General features: G+C 46.2%; 1 protein-coding gene across 4 annotated transcripts in view; it reads left to right on the top strand.

Annotated features, from left to right (window-relative positions):
- Positions 1-4,736: 4,736 nt before the first annotated feature.
- The window catches only part of fat3a (FAT atypical cadherin 3a), a 148,840-nt gene continuing 131,076 nt past the window's right edge, over positions 4,737-22,500 (top strand). For all 4 annotated transcript variants that reach the window (XM_060076342.1, XM_060076340.1, XM_060076341.1 and 1 more), the window contains exon 1: positions 4,737-4,970. The gene's annotated coding sequence lies outside the window, so the exon portion shown is untranslated. The remainder of the gene's footprint in view (positions 4,971-22,500) is intronic.

The following is a 22,500-nucleotide window of genomic DNA, read 5'->3' as shown; positions in this document are numbered from 1 at the left end:
ACACACACACACACACACACTCAGGACTGACATGAACTCCCATATCTCCTGGTGTGGAATAGAGGAACTATTCCACTCTACTCACCAGAGGGTCACCTTATATGATGCCAGGCATGCTTTAAACTAAGAGACTGCACAAAGGGGGGGAGAGAAGGGGAGAACAGAATCGGAGAGTGTGTGATTGTGTAAGGAAGATCCAGGGAGACGGGGAGAGGGAGGGGAGGAGGGGGAGACCGGGAGAGGTTGTTGGCATACAGAGATCCAGTTGAGATGTGCTTAGGCTTTCTGCACCATTTACTGCAAATAATGATAGGGGGGGGGGGGGGGCGGGGGGGGGGGATCATAAATGAGTTTGAAAGGTCACTAGCTGTCGCCCGGTAGTTATTTCAGAGGCTCGTATTCAAAGACCAAGACGGTACAGACCGGGGTTGTAAATTGTTATCGGAAGTCGTCGAGGAGCGACAATGGTCATAAAACACATATCATTTCAGCCCCACAGTCTGGCCTTGTCATTCACTGCACATTAAAAAGAAAAATGAATGGATGGGGAAAATATCACTGATTAGAGCCCTGGAAAGCCAAACTGCAAACTGCCTTTTGCAATAACAATATGCTAATGCTCATCTTGTTTATCAGATCCACAATGGGAGAGCCCCAGTATAACAGCCTAGCTTTGCACGATGCTAGTGATCAAGCTTTCAAGCAGCAGTTGTGTTCTTTGGGTTCTTTATAATTCCAACAACCAACGCCAGATGGGACCAATTTAAAACATGTCCTTTGTGAATAAGTATCAGTGCTGGGAGGGATAAAGAAGGACAAATAAATGGATTATTTACACCTGAAAATTATGAATAAAACGGCACATCGAAGAATGAACGATTTCCAATAGGGAGTGTGAGGTTGTCTCCTACGGTGGACGTGCCAAGGTTCAGAGGCTGCTTCATCGGTTTGGCGCATAAGATTGCACCTGGCATGTTGAAACTTTGAATTCCCTATTAGAAACCAGATTGGTGATCTATCTATCTGTCGATCCATCTAGCTTTCTATCTGTATCTGTCTGTCTGACTATCCGTCTGTCTGTATACATGTTTGTATATCAATCCGTCTATCTTCCAATCTGGCTATGCATCAATATCTATATATCTGCCTATCTATCCATCCATCCATCTTCCATAAATCTTTCTATTAATCTATCGATTTCCATCTTGCATGACACTTATTTGAAACCATTCTCAGAAAACATTCTAGTTCCTTGGCCATGAATTCTGAATTGTTACATATATTTATGATTTAAAAACTTTTTACAGGCCTCATAATACGCGACATCTCAAGAGATGTCGCTGCAGAAAGAAAGACAAAGAATAATCTAACAACCTTTTGAAATCTCTTGATCTTGTGGAGGACTTTTACATTTTTATGATCAGAATCTTTTCAGCACACTTCCTCATCTAAAGTTGTAAAACATTGAATGAATATTATCTTAACATCGCAACATCAATCAATAAATGACAAGAAAACAATGTGGTTTCTATGGGTCCTGCATAAGCCGGCTTAATCATTACCTCACCTCTATGACTAGCTACCTACCTGCCTACCTGCTCGCAGTCTTCCTATTCACTCATGAACTTTACCCGAGTCTCCCACAAGGCCAGGCAGACGTATTTCTAAATGTGTTTTGGAGGAGTAGCTGTGGCCTGAATGGAGATGTTGGATTTTCTCAGTTTGATACTCTCAAAATAGAGCTTACTATGGCTGTTTTCTACAAAGTTGTCTACACTTGCTACAAGGGTACTACAAAAGGCAGCCGTTATGATCCGGCGAGTTGAGTTTCTGATTCATGCAGATTTAGTTGAGGTTATGTTTTAAACGTCACCAAGCACCTGTGACAGAGATTGTTGGCCAGAAGAGTTATTCAAAATGACATCAGGCGGAACTAACCCCCCTTAAGATATTTGTTTAATGGGTCACCATCTCCAAGGTTTTACCGATAGAGAGTTACACACTTCCTCTTGTCTCTTTCCAAACACACACATTTCAGCTTGTCCATTGCAATGCTGTGGACATTACCATATCCTAATGTATTTACAACGCTTTCATCGGGAACCTAGTCTGTTAATATAGTACAAATTAAGTCACTTGTGGAACCCTGAAAAAGTCCCCGTATATGCAGGTTTGCAAGTGAGATGTTGGTGGTTTGCTGTATCCCCAACAAGCGGAGACATGAGTGAGTATCTGTGAACGAGTGTGTTTTGGCAGCTCCTCTTTCACTCCACTTCATTTCACTCCTCTGTCCCTTTCAGGATCCCTCTTGAGTTTCCCCCGGTGATGAATGAGAGTTTTTGGAACGCTGAGCTATAAACTCGCCTTGTAGCTTGGCAGGACTCAATTAACATCTCTATGGCAATTGACATATAGCACAAAGGACAAATAATGCCCCAGTAAATATCATTGGATTTCGGGTTCTTCCTCCGTAATTTGGCAGCCTCATTTAACAACCACCCACCACAGGCCTTCTGGTACCAAATGCAAATACATTTTTTTCATTTGGAAGTGGTTTGGTTTGCTTGTTGGTAGACATTGGTGATGGATGGCTCACAGTCTAAAGCTTTACTCACCCGTTCAGCAGCGACTCGGCATACATTAACAATCAAGCATCGGCGGTAGCACCATCTCTGCTGAAAATTGGCTGAGAGAAGGTCATGAATGTTATCGTTTTGTGCGGCCTACCGTGAGGCCGTTTCCGTTCTGTTCCTTCCCATGGGCTGTCAGTTTGTCCGTTACTGTTCCCGGAGCGAGAAGAACCGGAACATGACAGGAAGACAGCAACCACAAAGTCGGGGAGAATAGATATGGAGTATTAATTGAACAAAGGAACATCCGGTGGCTATGACTCTATCGAAAGTCCCTCCCTCCCTCACACCCCGTCCCATGGACCTGAGACGGATATCGCTCGCTCTCGAAGCTCGCTTGCACATGGCGCTCTCTCTCCCCCAGCACACCCATTAGGAGCACCTCGTTCCAGGTGTCCCATTGTGGGATGGGACTGCCTAGGGAGGAGGTTAGCTGGAAAATATATAACTAGAGCCATCACTTATTTGTGATTGGTTAGAATGGCCCGAGGAGGGCCAGGGAATAAATGCCACTTGACACACTCGTGCCGCTGGTGTCTTGTGTGCGCTACTGTCCCCCGAGGTCTGACCGCACCCTTAATTGTGTGACCTTTTGAATATGTACACACACCACGCTCACGAATGGCACAACAACCAAACTCCAGCGGATAATAAGTTGGGTGGAGGTGGCAGCGTGACGAGTGACGAGACGGAACAACCAAGTTTTTCTATTTGGATGGACTCTCTGTCTCGGGCTGTCCAGGAGAGAGCAGCCTCTGGGGTAGAAGCGGTAATGGATGGTGGCCACTCAGTCGTTTTTTATCTCCATGGATGGGTGAGTGTGGGCCCAGGCGATTCCACTACTCACCATGCCTCTCATCCCCCCCTCCCCCCCCGTCTGAAGCAGGACTCTGAATGATATGGAAGGGAAAAGTAAAAGGAAAAACATGCATTGTTATCGTTTTGACTTCTAGTATATAGGCAGCACTTGGATTGTGTGTGAAATAGAGTCAGTTTGGAAGCTTCCCTCTGAGAGAATTCAGGGGTTAGGATGCAATATTGAAGGCTAGTAGGCCTATTGCACTGCCAGTTGCTATATAATGTAATGTTGTGTATTCAAGTGTGGCTTATATAATTATGTAGGCTGATATAATTCAACACCCTCACAAGATTTTTTTTTTATATATATATATATATATATATATATATATATATAGGCTATATATATATATATTCTGAAAACATTTTTAAGATTCCCGTGCCAGGATATGTGTTAAGTGAGACATGTTATTTTATTCGAAATTCATAATTTTGAGTCCAGAAAATAAGTTGGATTGGTTAGCATTTACTTTCCTTTAGCCATTGCTATTGACCTGCAGTGTAGCCTAGCTCTTGTTCATGTGGGGGAATGCACTTTCCAAAGAATACCAATGTGTTCAAAATAGTCACGAGCACACACCACAACATTGTAGTTTGTTTTACACACTGATAATTCTGCATCGGCGGTGTAATATTTAGACTAAATGTTATGTTCTATTATCAGCAGCTTATGCCCGGTCTACACGGAGGGTTTGTCAGCGGCGTATCACAGAATGATCTGTGTTTGTAGACAAAATACAATCACGTTTTCATTATGCGATTATTCAGCAAACATTGGAAATCTTTGGAAAGCAATTACAAGTGTATTGCCCTCACACGAAATGGACCAATGATACTACAACTCTGCAGTCAAAGGATCAGCTAAAGGGGAGCAAATGCCTATAAACACGGATTATCCCTTTAATCACAAAATACCTTGCTGGCTTTAACATTTAGGCCTATTTAGCTAATATAAATGATCAATACTTGTAGGCAACTTTATTATTCATGTGCATATAACTGTCCGATGTCCGTTATGCATGTGATTTCTGAGGTTTTTCCCAGGAGCCCCCATGTTCATGATGTCATACCTAACGAGGCGATCTGCAGAATTCATCCCATTAAATGCGACTCGACTGATTTCATTCGCTGAGTCCTCGACTCCAGTAGGCTGCGCTGTGCTCGCGCATCACCACCCCCCGCACCCCTTCCTCCCTCCCTCCGCCATACCACCACCCCCTCCTCCTCCCACCACACGAATCCGCTCCAGTGGCAGCACAAGCAGCAGCAGTAGCAGTAGCGCTGCACACACACTGTGAGCACATTGCAGAGTGTGTGTGTGTGAGAAAGAGAGAGAACGCGAGCTGTAGTCAGAGTGCGCTGCCGCTGACTGAGTGGAGGGACTGCATGGACTGAACCGGACCTTTTCTCCCAACTTCTATGGATCCCAGAAAGTAGCCAACAGTCTGAGATAAAAACGGATATTAACCTAAGGATGGACAGGTAAGAGCGAAGGTCTTAACCCTCATGCAGATGAACGAAACGTGATTATTTTTTAGCTGCGGATATTGACACTGAAAGTTGGGTGTTCGCAGTCAGTGTAGCGGTCCTCTCCGCTGAGGCTGATGCTGAGTGGTGCAGCGGGGGGTTGAGAGGAATGCGGTAAAAGGATTCCCCAAAGCAGCGATTTGTTTTGCTAAACTGAGCAGAAAAAGCGGGTAATTTGCAGGCAAATGATTCAATATGTTTTGCGTTTATTCTGTCTGATGCCCAACAGCATACGCGTTCATAAGGTGCCCGCAAACCACCTTCAATCTTATCGCTATCTGCAAACCCCAACGGGTCTTGTGCCTTTCTAATGCTGAAAGATGTCTGACTAGATCTGTTAAAATTGCAACGTTAGCGTTCCGGCAAAGTTGGGTTCAACGACGCGTCTAGCAGGGAGAGCCCATTTGGTTTTCTGCGCGTCCCCGGACGGAACCGGTCTTTGACGCGTCCCCGGACCCGGGCTTTGACGCGTGGGGGACACGGCTGGACTGCAGGGTTAGAGCTCGGGTTGACCGTGCGAAACCATGTGCTGCTGGAATCCTTAACCACATAGTGTTGAATGTGTAGAAACGATTGGCGTAAAATCTGCGGTTCCTCTAGACTGCAGAATTATTTGCGTCGGCTGCAGCCTGCTCGTTTTGACGTTTAGATTTGCAGAAGCAGGTGTATCTGTCCGCTCAAGCCCATAAAGATGATCAAGTTGGTTTGTGGAAGGTATAATTGTATGTGCATACGTTTGGTGACGATGTATATTAGAAAGCAGGACTAATAGCAGTTTAAGGTCCCCCCCACTCACTCACGCGTAGACAAATACACGCAGGGTAGGTCTATTTCTTAATAAGAATATAAGGCCCCGAAAGCTGTCCCTCAACGCACATATCTGCCTCATTGACGCCCAATAAGCACATCTCTGTTGTGGCTCCTGATATGCAGTTTTATAAATCACAAACGGGTGACTATTTTACACCTTATCATGTTTCATGAACACCTTCGAGCAGGGGATACACGCTACATCGAGCACGAGAGAGGAGATTGTTAGCCCTATTAGTTAATTAAGACTCATTTGCTGTGGCCCGCGGACTCGTCAGACAGTGAAGTATGGAGGTAGGCTACACAGCAGGGGTCGTCCTCTTATTGAAGGCTCCCAGTGGCCAGCACAGCGGATCTCAACTCTGTGTGTGTGTGTATGTGTGTGTGTGTGTGTGTGTGTGTGTGTGTGTGTGTGTGTGTGTGTGTGTGTGTGTGTACGTGCGTGCGTGCGGGCGGGCGCGTGCGTGTGTGCGGGCGTGCGTGTGTGTGCGCGTATGTGTGCGAGATCCAGTCCTCTATAGTGAACTTTACCCTCTTTACTGGAATTGTATTTGATGAAGGCCTCAGCGGTGATACGGACCGTCCGAGAATAATCGGACACTACATTATTGCATTTGAATTATTGACGCTACTGTGTGTGTGGTGTACTCACGCACACACACACACACACACACACACACACACACACACACACACACACACACACACACACACACACACACACACACACACACACACACACAGAGACACACACAGACACACACACGTTCAACGCTGCTACCTGTGCGTGCGCCCGCATCTGTTTTGCTTATTATATTGGCCCCTGCGCTCCCTCCCCACTCCCTGGTCTCACCTTTCAGCGGGCGGGCAGGCGGCCAAACAGCTGTCTGTGGACTCGCTCTGCCGCGCTGCGTGTTACACACCGCTTTGCGCCCCACCCCACTCTCCCTCTATACCCTCCCTCTCCACTTCTGCCTCAGCCCTCGATCCACCTGTTTTATCGCTGAAGCCCCAGCTAGGAGCCTCGCGGGACCGGCTTGGAATGAGAAGGGGGGGTTCTGTCCTGAACTGCTCGCGGGCTGCCCCCCTCGCGCACACGCGCACACGCACATACACATGTACTGACACAAACACAGGCGCACACACACACACACCCAGGAACACACACACACGCACACACCCAAGCATACCAACACATACACACATACCCACACACCCACCCACCCACACAGAAATAACCCAAAAAAAAATCTTGCCCCCCTTCAGAGGTGGGGGTGCTGGAGGGTGTGTGTTTTAAGGGCGGGGGGATGAAGTATTTGAATGTGGCGGCTTGAGCCTGGTGACCCAGTATGAAACGAAGGGGAGGAGAGGGGGAGGAGAGGGGGAGGAGAGGGAGCGGGAAGAATGAAGCAAGGGAGGCGGCCCTCCCTTCATTGTCTGTGTTCGCCTCTTTCACTCTCAATCTTACCCTCACCCCCGTTCTCTCTCCCTCTGCATCCCTTAAGCTCTCGAGAGGCTGGGGGAGACTGGCCTCATCACCCCGTCACCGTCCCCCTCCCCTGCCCGCGCGTTCCCCTCTCTCTCTCCTTCTCTCACCCTCCTCTCCTCCTCCTCTCCCCTCTCTCTCCCCCTCACCCTCTCTCTTCTTCTATCTCCTCATCCCCCCTCCCCTACTCTCCCCTCTCTCCTCCTCTCCCCTATCTCTCCTCCTCTCCCCCTCTCTCCTTCTCCTCCCCCCCCTCTCTCTCTCCCCCTCTCTCTCCTCCTCTCTCCTTCCTCTTCTCCTCTCTTCCTCTCCCCCCTCTCTCTCCTCTCCTCCTCTCCCCTCTCTTTCCTCATCTCTCCCTCTCCTCTTCTCCCCTTCCTCTTCTCCTCCTCTCTCTTCTTTCACCTCCTCTCTCTCCTCCTCCCCCCTCCGCTCTCCTCTTCTCCCCCTCATGTTTTGGGTTTCCCAGGGGAGGCTTGTGAACGTCTGTTGGTGCCAAATGCCAATGCTCCTCCCTCCCCACCCTCTGTGTGTGTGTGTGTGTGTGTGTGTGTGTGTGTGTGTGTGTGTGTGTGTGTGTGTGTGTGTGTGTGTGTGTGTGTGTGTGTGTGTGTGTGTGTGTGTGTGTGTGTGTGCGAGAGAGAGAGAGAGAGAGAGAGAGAGAGAGAGAGAGAGAGAGAGAGAGAGAGAGAGAGAGAGAGAGAGAGAGGTGGGTGTGTGTGTAAGGTGGGTGGGGGGTGCTTCTTTAGTGTGTCTCCTCTTCATCCAGCCTTGGGGAGTGGGGGGGGCGGTCGCCTGTTGTTTTCCCACTGTTTTGTCTCCTCTTTTTGATACCATTGTTGCTGGTTTGTGTGTGTCTGTGTGCGTGGGTCCTGTCTGTATGTGCGCATGTGGAAGTCTGTGTGTGTGTGTGTGTGTGTGTGTGTGTGCATGTGACAGGGACAGGGTGTGCAACTATGTGCCAGCTATTGTTGCCGGCAAGTGCTGGAATGCTCTGGAATAGCTGTTGTGATAGGACCCTATAGAGGAGCAACTCTCCAGATGCTCATTGGTGTTGTCAGTCTGTCTGCCTCATTACCTCCCTCACCCCACCCCCTAGACGGACAGACACACACACAAATACACACAGACACACACACACACACGCACACTCTATATCTTGGAGTTTTCACATGATGACAAATATGATTTGTTACATGCATGGCATAATGTGCACACAAATCATGATGTAACAATACAGAGATTGTGATTCGACAATATTTCAGACGCAAACCGATAACAATGTGACTGATTCATCTCCAGCTCACCAACCCCCCACCACCTACACACCGAATCCATGCTTTGCCTTTATTGCTAATTCCTTCATTTCTGTCTTGCTTTTCCCTTTTTTGACATAGTCTATCGCTATAATTTCATCTTTCCTTCTCTCGTGTCTCATATACCTGTTTTTTTCTTTTGTTTTAAGGATAGAAGTCATCCATTATCTTAAGACTCTCCTAGTCTCACAGTTCAAACGTACGATCAGTGGTCAGCACTTGTATTGAGGTGCTCCAAAAATGTACGTTATCACATACAAACACAGGGGAAACATGGCCTAAAGTAGATAAACACTTGTTCAAATAAATGCACTACTGCATTCGCACAGTTTATGAATATGAGGCCGGGTGTTTGTGTGTGTGTGTGTGTGTGTGTGTGTTAGTGTGTGTGTGTGTGTGTGTGTGTGTGTGTGTGTGTGTGTGTGTGTGTGTGTGTGTGTGTGTGTGTGTGTGTGTGTGTGTGTGTGTCTGTGTCTGTGTCTGTGTCTGTGTGGGGTGTGTATGCAAGCTCACTAGGGGCACGTTACTTCTGCTATGGCTACAGACTCAGTATCAAGGAGCTCTTTGGTTCGGTAAACGTATCCCCACTGCAAGAAGCCTACACAAACCCCTGGGAAGAGGTGATGTTACTTACAATCTCCAAAGAAAATCTCCAAAGACACAGCTGCTTATATAATGATCCCTCCCTTTTAGATTAGCAATGACCATGACTGATCACTGGTAACGACTTGAACGAGACCTGCTTAATTCTTGGGTTTTGCACATCCCTGTTGAGTTCAATCTCAAGCCCCCTTCTTACACAGGCTCTTTGTGAAAGCATTGGGAGACATGAAAAGGTATGGTTTCTCTGGGCGTTTGTAGTTTGAACAAAAACCCTGACACTCTTAATGAGTAGTGGAGGATGTGATTCAACGTGACAAAGAGGTTGCCCTGAGTCATTAAGCGGCATGATCTGTGTAAAACGTCCATCGGAAAACGGGAGGTCATCATTTTTCTTTCATTTCGCAATAATTAATTTTAGACCCAGTGAGCTGTGGATATCGGTTTTGGCATACATTAAGGGGAAGGTAGAGGAACGGAAATTGCTCAGTGATCACCGAATGCGTATGGGTGATGTGATATTCCATGGGTCTGTTTCACATTGTTATCCTTGGTTGACTGGTATATGGGGACACATTGTCCACAATGACTGCAAAAAGGATGCAGTGATACCTACTGATCCCAGACATAATTGCCTGGGATGTGGATTGCTGATGCATTACACATTGTTTGCTATGGAGGATGGCTCTAACTCTAAATAATGCATCCAGAGCTATTGGCCAAAATATGACCATTGGTGCACTCACTAAAAAGGACCAGTCAGAAGAGACTGCCATCGATTCATGATGGATCAATGTGAGAAGGGACATGGATCTATTGAGCGCATAAAGGGACGAGGTGGGCTGCTTTTCTCGAGAACTGATATGAATCCTCTCCGAGTCAATGTCAGCGAAGCTGTGGCGAATGACCTTGGCTTTCGTGCACATCCCAGCCGCCGGTACTCTGGCCCAGCCCCCCTGAATAATCCAGTGTGCCCACACCAACCAATGGCCATCCAGGGACCTCCAACCCTTGCCAGAGCAGATGGCCATCCATCGATCCTTTGTGTGTCGTGTGTGTGTGTGTGTGTGTGTGTGTGTGTGTGTGTGCGTTTGTGTGTGTGTGTGTGTGTGTGTGTGTGTGTGTGTGTGTGTGTGTGCGTTTGTGTGTGTGTGTGTGTGTGTGTGTGTGTGTGTGTGTGTGTGTGTGTGTGTGTGTGTGTGTGTGTGTGTGCGTGCACATGCTCCCGTCCACGATCCACCTGAAGGACATGCAGGTCACCCATCCATGTCCATGCCAATAGCATCAGCCCCACGCCAATAAAGGTCAAGAAAACATTGTGGAAAAAGGGCAAGCAAATACCTTTTCTCCCCTTTTCATCCCGTAACTGTAGACGTCATGCAGACCACTCTGAGCTGCTCGCTACTTTTACCAAAATGTACCGATCTCATCTGGTTTTCATCCTCTTCAATGAAGCCCATTTGATGGGGTTGATGTGGGAGGGCATCTCGGATGGATCAGCCGTTCTTCAGAGGCGGGTAAAAAAAACGCTATTGTCGTTATTTGTCGCAATAATAACTTCTCGAGCCCACTGGCGCACCATGGCGGACCGGAAACGATGTGTGTGTGAAAAGGTGTGTGAAATGGAAGCCGGACAGGGGGGAATGGGAAGCTTGGCCTCTACGAGAGTGAGAGAGTGAGGCAGAGAGGGAGAGATGATGGAGAGGCGGCGGTGTGTCAGTGTCATGTTTCTTCTTCACCCACCACACCCCCAAACCTCAGAAACGCTCTGGTACATGGCCGCAGATATGAGCCGAGCACTCCTGCAGCTGACATTAATGAATAGCCGCTCGGCCCCAGGTCCCTGGGCACAGTCTGTTGATACAGTGTCGGCCAAACCGCTTCTGACTGTCGCTCTCTGCTCTCCACCCATGCGGTGCCGCTTGTCAGAACACACCTCTGAATCAGCAGGGTGGGGCGGGGCTGCAAGCCGGGCTTTGTCAATATATTTGAAAAGGCTCAAGATTTATTTGTTCCCCCTCTGCTCCCGTTTTCCTTCCATAGATTTTGTTGTTTCAGATCAAGAGACCTTGTTGCTGAGGAAATAAAGGTGGAAAGGCAGGTTCCCTGACTTGTAGTAGGGGAGGAGGTTAGGGGCGGGGGAGTTGTATAGAATCGATAGCTCATTAAGAAACGCTGTCCGATGACATTCGGGATTTAGCGATGAACTGAGTTCTAAACTCTTAACTTGCTAGCTGCTATTTTGCATTTTCAACCAGCATCCTCTCCCTCCCTCACTCCCACGGTGGTTTTGGGAAATGTAAAACAGGAATGCATTGATTGGTGATGCCTGCTTTCTCAACACCGAGTACAGAGGGATAAGAAAGCAAAGGAACCAAATGCTTATTTATCTTGTCCATGTACGTGCGTGTGCAGACCTGGCTGTGTGTGTGCGGGGTACGTTTGTTTGTTGGGGGGGGGGGGGGGGGGGCTTGTGTATGCCTGTGTGTCTGTGTTTTCTACCCTCCTCTCACTCATAAGCTCCATGTCTGCTGAGGCTATTGCATCCAAAAATGCATAGCTGCATTATGCTGGTCTATGCATCACCCTTATTGGCCTGTCTTAGAGTGTGCGTGTGTGTGTGCGTGTGTGTGTGTGTGCATGTGTGTGTGTGCGTGTGTGTGTGTGTGTGTGTGTGTGTGTGTGTGTGTGTGTGTGTGTGTGTGTGTGTGTGTGTGTGTGTGTGTGTGTGTGTGTGTGTGTGTGTGTGTGTGTGTGTGTGTGGGGTGTGTAGTTCCTGGCTTGGCCGCACCCACACTCACATATGCATATACATACTCACTTATGTGTCCCAATTACCTGCCCCTGAGTGATGCCCACTATTAAGCACCGAACAGATTGTGGGAGACAAATTAAACAAGACAATCTGAAAGGAGGAGAGAGATAGGAAGAGAGAGGGAGAGGGAGAGATAGGGAGTGTGGATGATAGCTAATATAAGGATAATGAAGGAAAGATATTAAAGGCAACGAAAGTACAAAGTCATAATGTTTTTCACCATGGGAGAAGTTCCAGTTTGGTCAGAGATTGATCTTGGGCGGATGATACAACATACATAAGGGTCCACATGCTCAAGCAGGCTTTAAACATCATGGAGGAAACAGCCTCTCAAGACCAACTGGGTGATATCAGCAATTCTTATCACACACACACACACACACACACACACACACACACACACACACACACACACACACACACACACACACACACACACACACACACACACACACAACATTGTGTTGCACGCTAAACACTTCTACCAGAGAAGGGGGTGGGGGATTCTGAGTGATTAAACAGTTCAACGTGCGCACACATGCACATGATACCGACTAGGTTTGCTTGTGTGTCTGGGTGTGTGTGTGTGTGTGTGTGTGTGTGTGTGTGTGTGTGTGTGTGTGTGTGTGTGTGTGTGTGTGTGTGTGTGTGTGTGTGTGTGTGTGTGTGTGTGCGTGTGTGTGTGTGTGTGTGTGTGTGTGTGTGTGTGTGTGTTGATTGCAGAGGGAGTACAAGGACAACCTGTGGGAAAGAAAATCAAGTCACACTATCGATTAGTTTCCACTTAGTAATCGTACCTGACCCGCATGATGCGGGTGTTCCGTTGGATCTTCCACCAGTCATTGGCTAGTACCGTGCACACGCTATGGTGGACTATCATTAATGTACTGTAGCCTTGATTATAGCTATGCTCAAATGACACATATAATCACTCACATGCAAATATATATCCAAAGTCCAAAAATGGTTGTGGGCAGGCATTGAAGCAACTCGCATGGGAAACACACACACGCGCACACACACACACACACACACACACACACACACACACACACACACACACACACACACACACACACACACACACACACACACACACACACACACACACACAATGAAAGTCACATCCATCATGGCAAATAGAGTAATGGAAATAAAAGGGTTTTTTGCTTGACGTTCGTCGGGTGTGATTATGCAGTGGCCCATTTAGTGATTTGGTGAGTATAGGTTTGTGTGTCTTTCTCTGTCACTCTCTTTCTTCTTTCCTCACTTTTTCAATCCATCTTGTCTCTTTCTGTTGTTTTCAGTCTCCTCAAGGCCTCTCTCCCTCTCTCACTTCTCGCTAACACACAAGTCGCCTCTTTTCCTCCTCTCCCTCTCACCGCTGCACTCTAAATATTTTCACTTGGCTTCCTCTGGATAATACAAAATAATACATTCATATACACGCCTGCAGGGCCCTATGATTGTTTGTATTTTTGCTGAGGTACATTGGGGCGGCTTTGTAATTGTAAAGTCTCATTGAAACTGTTTTCTCAAGTAGCGTTGGCAGTTCATTTAGGACGCCGCTGAGTGAACTACCCACTGTCATTGTTAGTCACTCTTTCCTTTGATTGGATCGTGTATTTCTTTGTTTTAAAAATCTGTTTAGTTTGCCTGGATTGCTTGTTTACCAATGGACAAATACTTGGCGACACTGCGAGCACCGAACAAGAAATAACAGTAATCCATCCTTTTGTAATGTTAGCAGGAAAATCATAGTTCTCTTATATTATGATTATAATTATTTTCAACTTTTGATTGGCTTTGTACTATTCACCAAATGAATTCGCACGTTTTTGGGGGAAACTCTCTCTTCTCTTTCACTTCTTATCATGAGGTCAACTAACCATTAGCTTCCCCTGTCTGTCGTCCCGGCCTGCTTAGCTGTCTGTAGCTTGTCTGGCTTGATGCAGAGGCTAACAATATGAAGCTCTTTGTCCCTACACTATTAACCTACTACTTTTACAGGTGTGGTGAATCAAGGGTATGTTAGTGTGTGAGTGTGTGCGTGTGCGTGTGCGTGCGTGTGTGTGTGTGTGTGTGTGTGTGTGTGTGTGTGTGTGTGTGTGTGTACACCATGCTCACGGCGGGGTAGAGATCCAGGAGGCGTGCAGTGCAGCTCTAATCGGCCCCTGGGGACCCACCGGGGCCGTGGCCTCAGCGAGGAAGCAGGCTTTGATAGAGGTAATTAACCACTAGCCAGTCTTCAACCACCCTCCAACCATTTGGGCTCACTTGGCTGAGTAAAATGGAAAGGACGCAGCATAAAGGTGGTAATTGTCTTGTTTTGATCCGTTTCCTAATTTGTGGCTTACATGTTGTGCTCAAAATAGCTCAGATTTGTCATTACAAAAGCAGAGAAACAGAAAAAGGGCAGATGATATATATCGCGGATGACTCCATTAAGGATGAATGGTTTCACCACACCCAACCTTTCCAGCTTATATGCATTTAGACAGAGATAGCAGGGATAGCAATGCGCCCATCAATGTGTTTTTCTCGCTACGTGGTTTACGTCAGAGAACGCTTCAAGGCCTGCAGGTCACCTTTTGAATTGATCTGCTCTTTACTTGATTTGATTAATACGGACCATTTTCTAATAACCAGTTAGTTAATGATGGCTTTGCACTGTTAAGTAAGTACTACAATCACTTGCGGTTGGCAGTACATACGTTTAAAGTAGTTATCACGGTTCATTTGAGGTTGTACAATTAGGGCTGATGACTAGCAGGTGGTGGCAGAGACGATTTGTAGATGGAGGCAAGTCTCCAACCCGACTAGTCTTTAAAACGACCCGGCCTGCCGTGGTTCCTCCACGGGAATTTCTCCACTTCATTTGTTGGTGGCGTGCTAAGCACCATTATACATTGCGTTGATCCGTCTTCACTAAAACACAGACACAAAGAAATGTGCGACGGAAAATAGAGAGCGAGAATTAAACAAGGAAACATTTTTGTGCTAAGAAAATCGAAATAAATCCCAGCCTACAGAGGAGGACTTTCCTTGTAGTGTCTGCATTGAGATAAGATGAACTTGTGCTGAAGGGACGCACGATGCAGAGGGCGGTATTAGAGCTAAATGGGAGCAGTCATATTGGACCATAGGTTAAGTTACATCCTGGCAGGCTGTGCCCACTTGCTTTTCAACAACAACCGTGGGCTGGCTGTGCACTCCTTCAAACACAAACTTAGGCACACACTTCTATGCGCACACACACACACACACACGCACGCACGCACGCACGCACGCACGCACGCACGCACGCACGCACGCACGCACGCACGCACGCACGCACGCACGCACGCACGCACGCACGCACGCACGCACGCACGCACGCACGCACGCACGCACGCACGCACGCACGCACGCACGCACGCACGCACGCACGCACGCACGCACACACACACACACACACACACACACACACACACACACACACGCTGGAGTGCTGGTATAAACCTGCTTCCCTGATTTATTCACTGTGTGTTGCCTAAGGATTAGAGGAGTTGTAGAGGGTAAAGAGTGAATGTGTGTGTGTGTGTGTGTGTGTGTGTGTGTGTGTGTGTGTGTGTGTGTGTGTGTGTGTGTGTGTGTGTGTGGGGGGGGGGGGGGGGGGGGGGTTTGTAAGGTATTGCTACAGGAATTATATAAACTGCAGAGAGAGAGAGTGCTTCCGACGAGTGATGTGCACAGGTGAAGTAATTTCTTCGAGGGCTTTGGCGTTGGAGGAAATAATCTCCACATCACAGTCCATACCATTTTTGAAATGCAGCTCTTTATTTTTTCCTGGGGGTCAGTGCACAGAGACAATTGAGGGCACTGTGCCTTATAGGGAGGTGTGGCCGATGGGCTTCTTGCTGCTGCAGAATGCAATGGTTACACTTGGAAGAATGCCCAAATCATCAAAACATGACATTTACCCAAACACACCATGTAACCGTGCCATCTGTGTTCGTGCATACGGAGAAGTCTGGAGATAAATTCAAATAGCTACAAATTATCTTACGAAACATGAGACCCTGCACAGTTGGTAATCACAATAGGCTAGCTGAGACGATGCTGTCCTGAGTCTAGGAGAAAGCCCACCTGGCAGCAGCATATGCCAGCGGGTTTCAGTTGTATTTGAATGATGACAACTCACTGGTTCCATCGGGTGTTTGTGTTCCTGTGCAGATGTTCATTATTGCAAAAGTACCTGTGACCTCGGAACCCAGGCCAACAGTGACTACCGTCGCTGTGGCTACCCTCTTCTGTTTTTTGTATAACGCTTGTAACCTATATCACTGTTGAGGGCTAGGCAACATCTGCCATCCCTGCTCTCATGCTTTGTGGACTAAAGCCAAAGATGGAGCCATGGAACCAGAATAATGGTATTTCTGTAATGACTTGTGTTTTGCGTGCATAATAAGCCTCCTCCAATGCCCTCTTAGCATGGTTAAGGGACTAAGCAGTCTAATATACAGAATAGTAAGCCTCTCAAATAGGTGAGCTCAGTATGAAGCTAAGTCTATCTTTAATAGGCGATTATACCTGAGGGTGAAATCTAGACCTTACGCATTTGTGGTACAGATGGTGCATTTGACATCTCCCCCATGTGGAATGAAAGCAATGACTAAGCAAAACTGCAAACACACACGTACACACATACGAACAGACACCATGCTTCTCTTATGCATACATACTTCTCAACCCTGTGAGTCACTCAGTCCACTTGCATGTGGAATCAGTTTGTGACCCCTAAAGTCCGTTCTTTACCCTCTCCCCCGTGCCCCACATCATTTCCATTCTCTATCCCTCTCCCTCTCTCTTTCTCTCTCTGAATGTATTCATTAGGCTAGAAAGCGGTTTGTTCACGTCCCACTGCCCTCATTAACATTTCTCTCTCTCTGTGTTCCTCTCTCTCCCTCTCACTTTCTCTTTCTCTCTTTCCCTCTTTCTCTCTCTTTCCCTCTATGTCCGTCCATCTCTCATACACACACCCAGACAGCGGCCAATGGTTAACCATGGGGTGGATCCAAGCAACTGACAAATCGAACAGCTCTGCAGGGATGGTATCTTGTCCTAATTCTTCTTCGATTGCCTTTCTTATTCGTGTGTGTGTGTGTGTGTGTGTCTGTCTGTGTCTGTGTGTGTGTGTGTGTGTGTGTGTGTGTGTGTGTGTGTGTGTGTGTGTGTGTGTGTGTGTGCGTGTGTGAATGTCTGGCTTGATCCTATTGATATGCTATGGTGCCATCTTTGTTCATCAAACCCCCTAATGATTTTTTGTACATGTATTTTCCATTTTTCATGAGGCCCTAAAAATATAAAAATATCACGATACTTTTAAACATTACATGGCATAATGTTTTGATGATTATTTTGTTTTAGCCTGAAGGATATTTTTCACATAATACATATTAGAGATTTTTCGCTAATATGTATGAGGAAGCAAGGAGACAAATTGGTTTAATTTGACTTATCTACAATCATTAAAGGTTCTGTATGAGATTTGCGAAACGCCAGCAGATTTTGAAAATACACCACTCAAATGGTCCTACCCATTCCAAGTACATGGATGCGCCATCATGCACGAGCGCGAACAAAGATGCGCGAGAGCGAGCCAGGCTTGCTAGGTTGGAGTTTAGGGTTGTCTTCTAGCGCTAGGTCCAAATGTGGATTAGCTAGTTAGCTAGCTCCAGTAGCTACCACAGGATAACAACAAAAAAAGCTTGCTCTGGGTCACAAGCCAAAGCTTGTGACCCAGAGCAAGCTTCGTACGTGCACGAAGGGGTCACGTGCGGGGAACGGGGGAGGGGGAGTGCCGTACGACCGTTTGATTGACGTACTTACTGTCCAATGCCACTCGGTGGTTCTGGAAATCATTGGCTGGAGATTTTTCGAGCCCTGCCCGTTCCACAGATGATTGACTTGTTTGATTTTCATGTCAGTAATTTTAACTCAGTGGCTGTTAGTGGGTTATGATAAGGATTTCAAGTAATTTTGCAAAAAAGAGAATTCCATACCCAACCTTTAAAGAAAATCCTCAATTTAGTGTAGCCTATAAAACCAGGCAAAGTCTGAAGCGCAATGAACACATTTCAAGGCATTATGTAGTTTCCTATCACAATATCAATATCCATCTGTTGTCCTGCTGCCACACAGCCCAGCATCCTCTCAAACCAACACTGCATATCATAAATATGGAGCCCACTATCTTTCAGACCCTCTTATGGGATCACACATAAGCCCCTTCAAAGATGCAGTCTTACCCTGCAAAGTTCCATCAGATTCCCTGCATGTGGTCAAGTGTGAATGGGAACAGGGATCGATATTTCACAAAATCAAGACTGACTTTAACGAGCGTTTCTATTTTGGCATCGCTATTCCATGTGTGAATGGGGGCATGATGGAAAAATCATCCAGAACAAAACTGCATCTGAGAAAAATGGAAATCACTACCAGTGCCATGAAGGTTATCCCAGTAATGTTTCCGGAAACTATGTGGGAAAGGGGCAATATATGTATGCCATTGACCTTTGTCGATCTTTCATGTAGAAACTGCATCCAGAATGAAACACGACTATTACCCTCATTGGCCCCTACCCACCAACCAATGCTCACCACATCCAGCCACACCTTAAAACTGCCCCTGCTCAAGCTCATGACCTTTTCACCTCAAAGATCGCACACGCCGTCAGTGCTATCGCTAACCCACCCCCTCGCACTGCCCCCCGCACAGCCATCATTCCTCATTCGATTACACACTCACAGTTTACAAACCCCATAAAAATAGGCACAGATTTATCCCGCTGGAGCACAGAGGAGGTGCAGTAGGCGGCGGCGGCGGTATGCTATGGCGACGTCACAGCGCTACGCTCGCTAACTGCCTCTGACAGTCCAGATTTCATAACACCGCCGTTGGAGTGCCTGTGTCGGGCGGAGAGGAATTGCGACGTCCCTGATTTCATTTAGGGGCGCAGATCTTTCCACGCGCCAGTGTAGGGGTGCGGGGGGGCTGGGGGGGGGGGCATCGGGACGAGAGACAGAGTGTTCCCTTTGAGAAATTAGGGAGAGCCGGCGACATATCGAGGTGGAGGAGAAAAACAAGGGAGCCTGTCATGTCGGATCTCAGGCCAGGAGCGTTGGGGCAAGGCCTGGGTTAAGCAGTATGGAATGCGCCCCTTGGGGGAGACGGCGATAGTAAGGACTTTCCGAAGCGGGGGAGACATGGACGGAGATAAATTGGCTAAATTGGCAATTTCTTTGCAGGGATTTTGCCAGAATGATGCTTGTCTACTCTGCCAAGTGGAAGCCATCAGTACATAATGGTAGCAGTCTACGGAGGACTGGAGTGTGTTTTGCTATTTTTTATATTCAGGTTATAGTCTGCTACTGGAGTGTGATTGCATGCTCACACATGCACAAAATGAAACATCAGAAGGAATTTTGCCATTTACTCACAATTGAAGCTGCATTGGAAGCAACAGAGTTGAAAAAAAAATAACTGTTGGGCAAATTTGAACATGAAACCAAGCAGCAACATTTTATTTAAATATTTAAGGAACTGCATGATGGTTTTACCAGTTCTGGAGTTGTTCATTTTTTGCTTAAAATTCAGTTCAAAGATGCAGTGAACAACCGTATTGGACGTTTGGAACCAATATCCTGTCAATCATATATTAGAATACTACACCATAAGCCTTATTATTCAAACTAACTGTGTTAATCGTCAACTCTCTAAATAATCCAGTAGTCTGTAGTTGAAAACATGTTAATTTGCTAACTTCTCATATTCTATTTAATTTTAAATCCCCTCTCTCTTGCTCTCTATTTCTCAATTTCTTTCCAGCTTTCTATGGTCCCTCTCCATTGTTCCCAACCCTGGCTGCATATCTTGCTGTCTAGATCTCCTACACCTGCCGTTCCCTGTCAAAAGCCCTTCTCCTTCCCCCAGCTATCCCACACAGCTCCTAATGAGAAGCTCATTCCCAAACACTTCCCAAGTGAGCTGGCGCATGGGGAACTGGTGGTGCCATAATACGGACCAGGCTTTATGATATTTAATTTATTTATCCACGAGGAACACAGAAGGGCTGGGGGGACTAGATAAAACAGAGGCAGACGAAGCAGCATATGACATCTAACCAACAAAACAACAACACAAAGTTAAATGGGCAAAGGAAACAAGTGCTCACTTTGTAGCCAATAGTGATGGATTAGGACTGGTCTGAAGTAAGCAGCTTAAGCTGCCAAGCATAGAAATTAGATATTTAAGACACAAAAAAGAAAGCTATCCATATTGGGTTAGACAGTTGGTGCCCCGCATGTTTCACACTTCCCAAACTAATTCCTAGACACACAAACACCCACAAACATATACACACACATGCACGCACACACACACAAACGCATGCACACACACATGCACACACAAATCAATTCCAGAGGGTGTGTGTATTACAGCAGGGTGGTCCCAGTCTTCTCAAGGGCCACTTCTGATCTCTCAAACACTGTGTGTGTACTGAGACCACTGTTGGTGTGACGCAACAACAGCCCCAGTCACATGTCATCTCAATGTTCATTCAAAACCTCTGTATTTGGGGGTATTGATTAATACAAAGCAGCCATTAAAGATTAAATCTGGGCAATTCCAAAATCCTATAATAATCGTAACAGTAGAAGACTTCATTTCTCATTGACTAAATATGCAAAAAATATATATATATATTTTCACAAATCTGACAGACTTTGAGATAGAGATCTAAAAAAAAATGATGTTTGGCAAACATACATATATTTCAATAGATGTAATCTTGATCGCTAGGTCGGCGTTTCCCAGTGTATCGCAATGCCGGCTCATCTGGTTTTATGATCTGTCACATTGTAAATGTCAACCCACAAAACTTGTGCATGAATATTGACAGGAGCGTTGTACCCTCAACGTTAATAGCTTGTAGTTCATGCTGTTGAAACAGCCACGTAGCTTACTAAGAGGGTCCCTGGTGAAGTTGACAGACGCACAGACACACACAGCTAACTGAACTAACACTGTTTAAAATTCTCAGTGAAGCAGTGGCACCAAACATCAAGGCAATAGCATCAGCTGCCGTTAATTTTTCACATCAACGATGCATTTGAAAATAAATGTTCTAAAAAAGAAAAAGGAATTAACTTCTAATTTAAATTGGGTTGCATCAGTGTATGCAAATCAAAGATGTTTTGAAGGAATAATGGCACAAGACTGACTGCCACATAGAAAGGAATGCAAATGGCGACTTTCAAACTACACCAAGGAAGGCTTAAGCCAGAATGTAAGAATGTCTCTTAAATCTCCATAACATCCATATTATAGATTTTTTAATCAGTTAAAATAATTATTCACTAGGATACACTATTAACCAAAAGGTTACGTTTCAACAAGAGCATTTGTAATTGGTGAAAGAAATTGAACACAATGGTGAGTGATGTTTGACAAGGTGCATTGCAAATGAGGCTCCAGAGGACACAAATACCTGGAAATAAGCTTTTGTCTGCTCCTCCCACCCTATGATACACAGCCAATCCAAAATATTGATCGATTAGTCAACCGAAAATGAATTGATCTTCCGAAATGTATTTGTATGGTTGCTTTACACAGTATCAGGTCACAAGGAAATCAATACCAATGTCTCTTCTTCAGAAAAAACAATCTACTATTTTAAGGACCCAATTTTTATTCAAGCTATCCCAAAATGCTATGCATTTCAATATGAAAAATATGATATCAAGTATGAAAACATTGGATATTCTTTTCATGTGCAGTGGGGGGTGAAGGGGGGGGGGGGGCTTTTCCCTGTGTGAGGGATCAGGGATGGGTAGATTGGGTTGGATAGCAGAACTGAACCGAGCTCAGCAGCAGCCTTTGATCTGGATCAACAACTTTCGGTCAGAAGAGAAGTGCTCATGCATACTAAAGAGATGAGGACAGCCGGGCATCACACTGTCTCTCGAGTTCAGCTTTCTTTCTATGTCTCTAAAACGACTTCTCTCCCCTGAGCTTCATCACTCTACTGTTAACCCCAAGCGATTTTCTCTGCTCAAAGGATAGGGGTTTAGGACTAGGAGACTAAGACTTCAGGGGTACTAATCTAGACCATTAGATCGGCTGGTTGCAGTAGGGATCTTTGCAACCGGCACGTATTCGTTGACAGTGCATTTATAAATGGGGTCTGAAACGGTGGACTGTATTATCTGGGCCCATTGTTACCCAGGGTATTATTTTCCCCGGCAGCAGGGACACATCCATTAAGTGAATGGAAGTCTGTGCATTGCATAACCGTCTGCACCACCCCTAGTATGTGTAGGAGGATGTCGACAAATTGAAACCTGGCTGTTTTATTTGCATAAGCGAGGCAAATTAACCCCTTTTTGCAAAATTGATGGATTAAACTTTCCATT

This window comes from Gadus macrocephalus, chromosome 16 (genome assembly GCF_031168955.1).
Source record: "Gadus macrocephalus chromosome 16, ASM3116895v1".
Lineage (NCBI taxonomy): Eukaryota > Metazoa > Chordata > Actinopteri > Gadiformes > Gadidae > Gadus > Gadus macrocephalus.
Note: the sequence above shows the minus strand (reverse complement) of the source record. Positions and strands in the feature narration are given on the sequence as shown.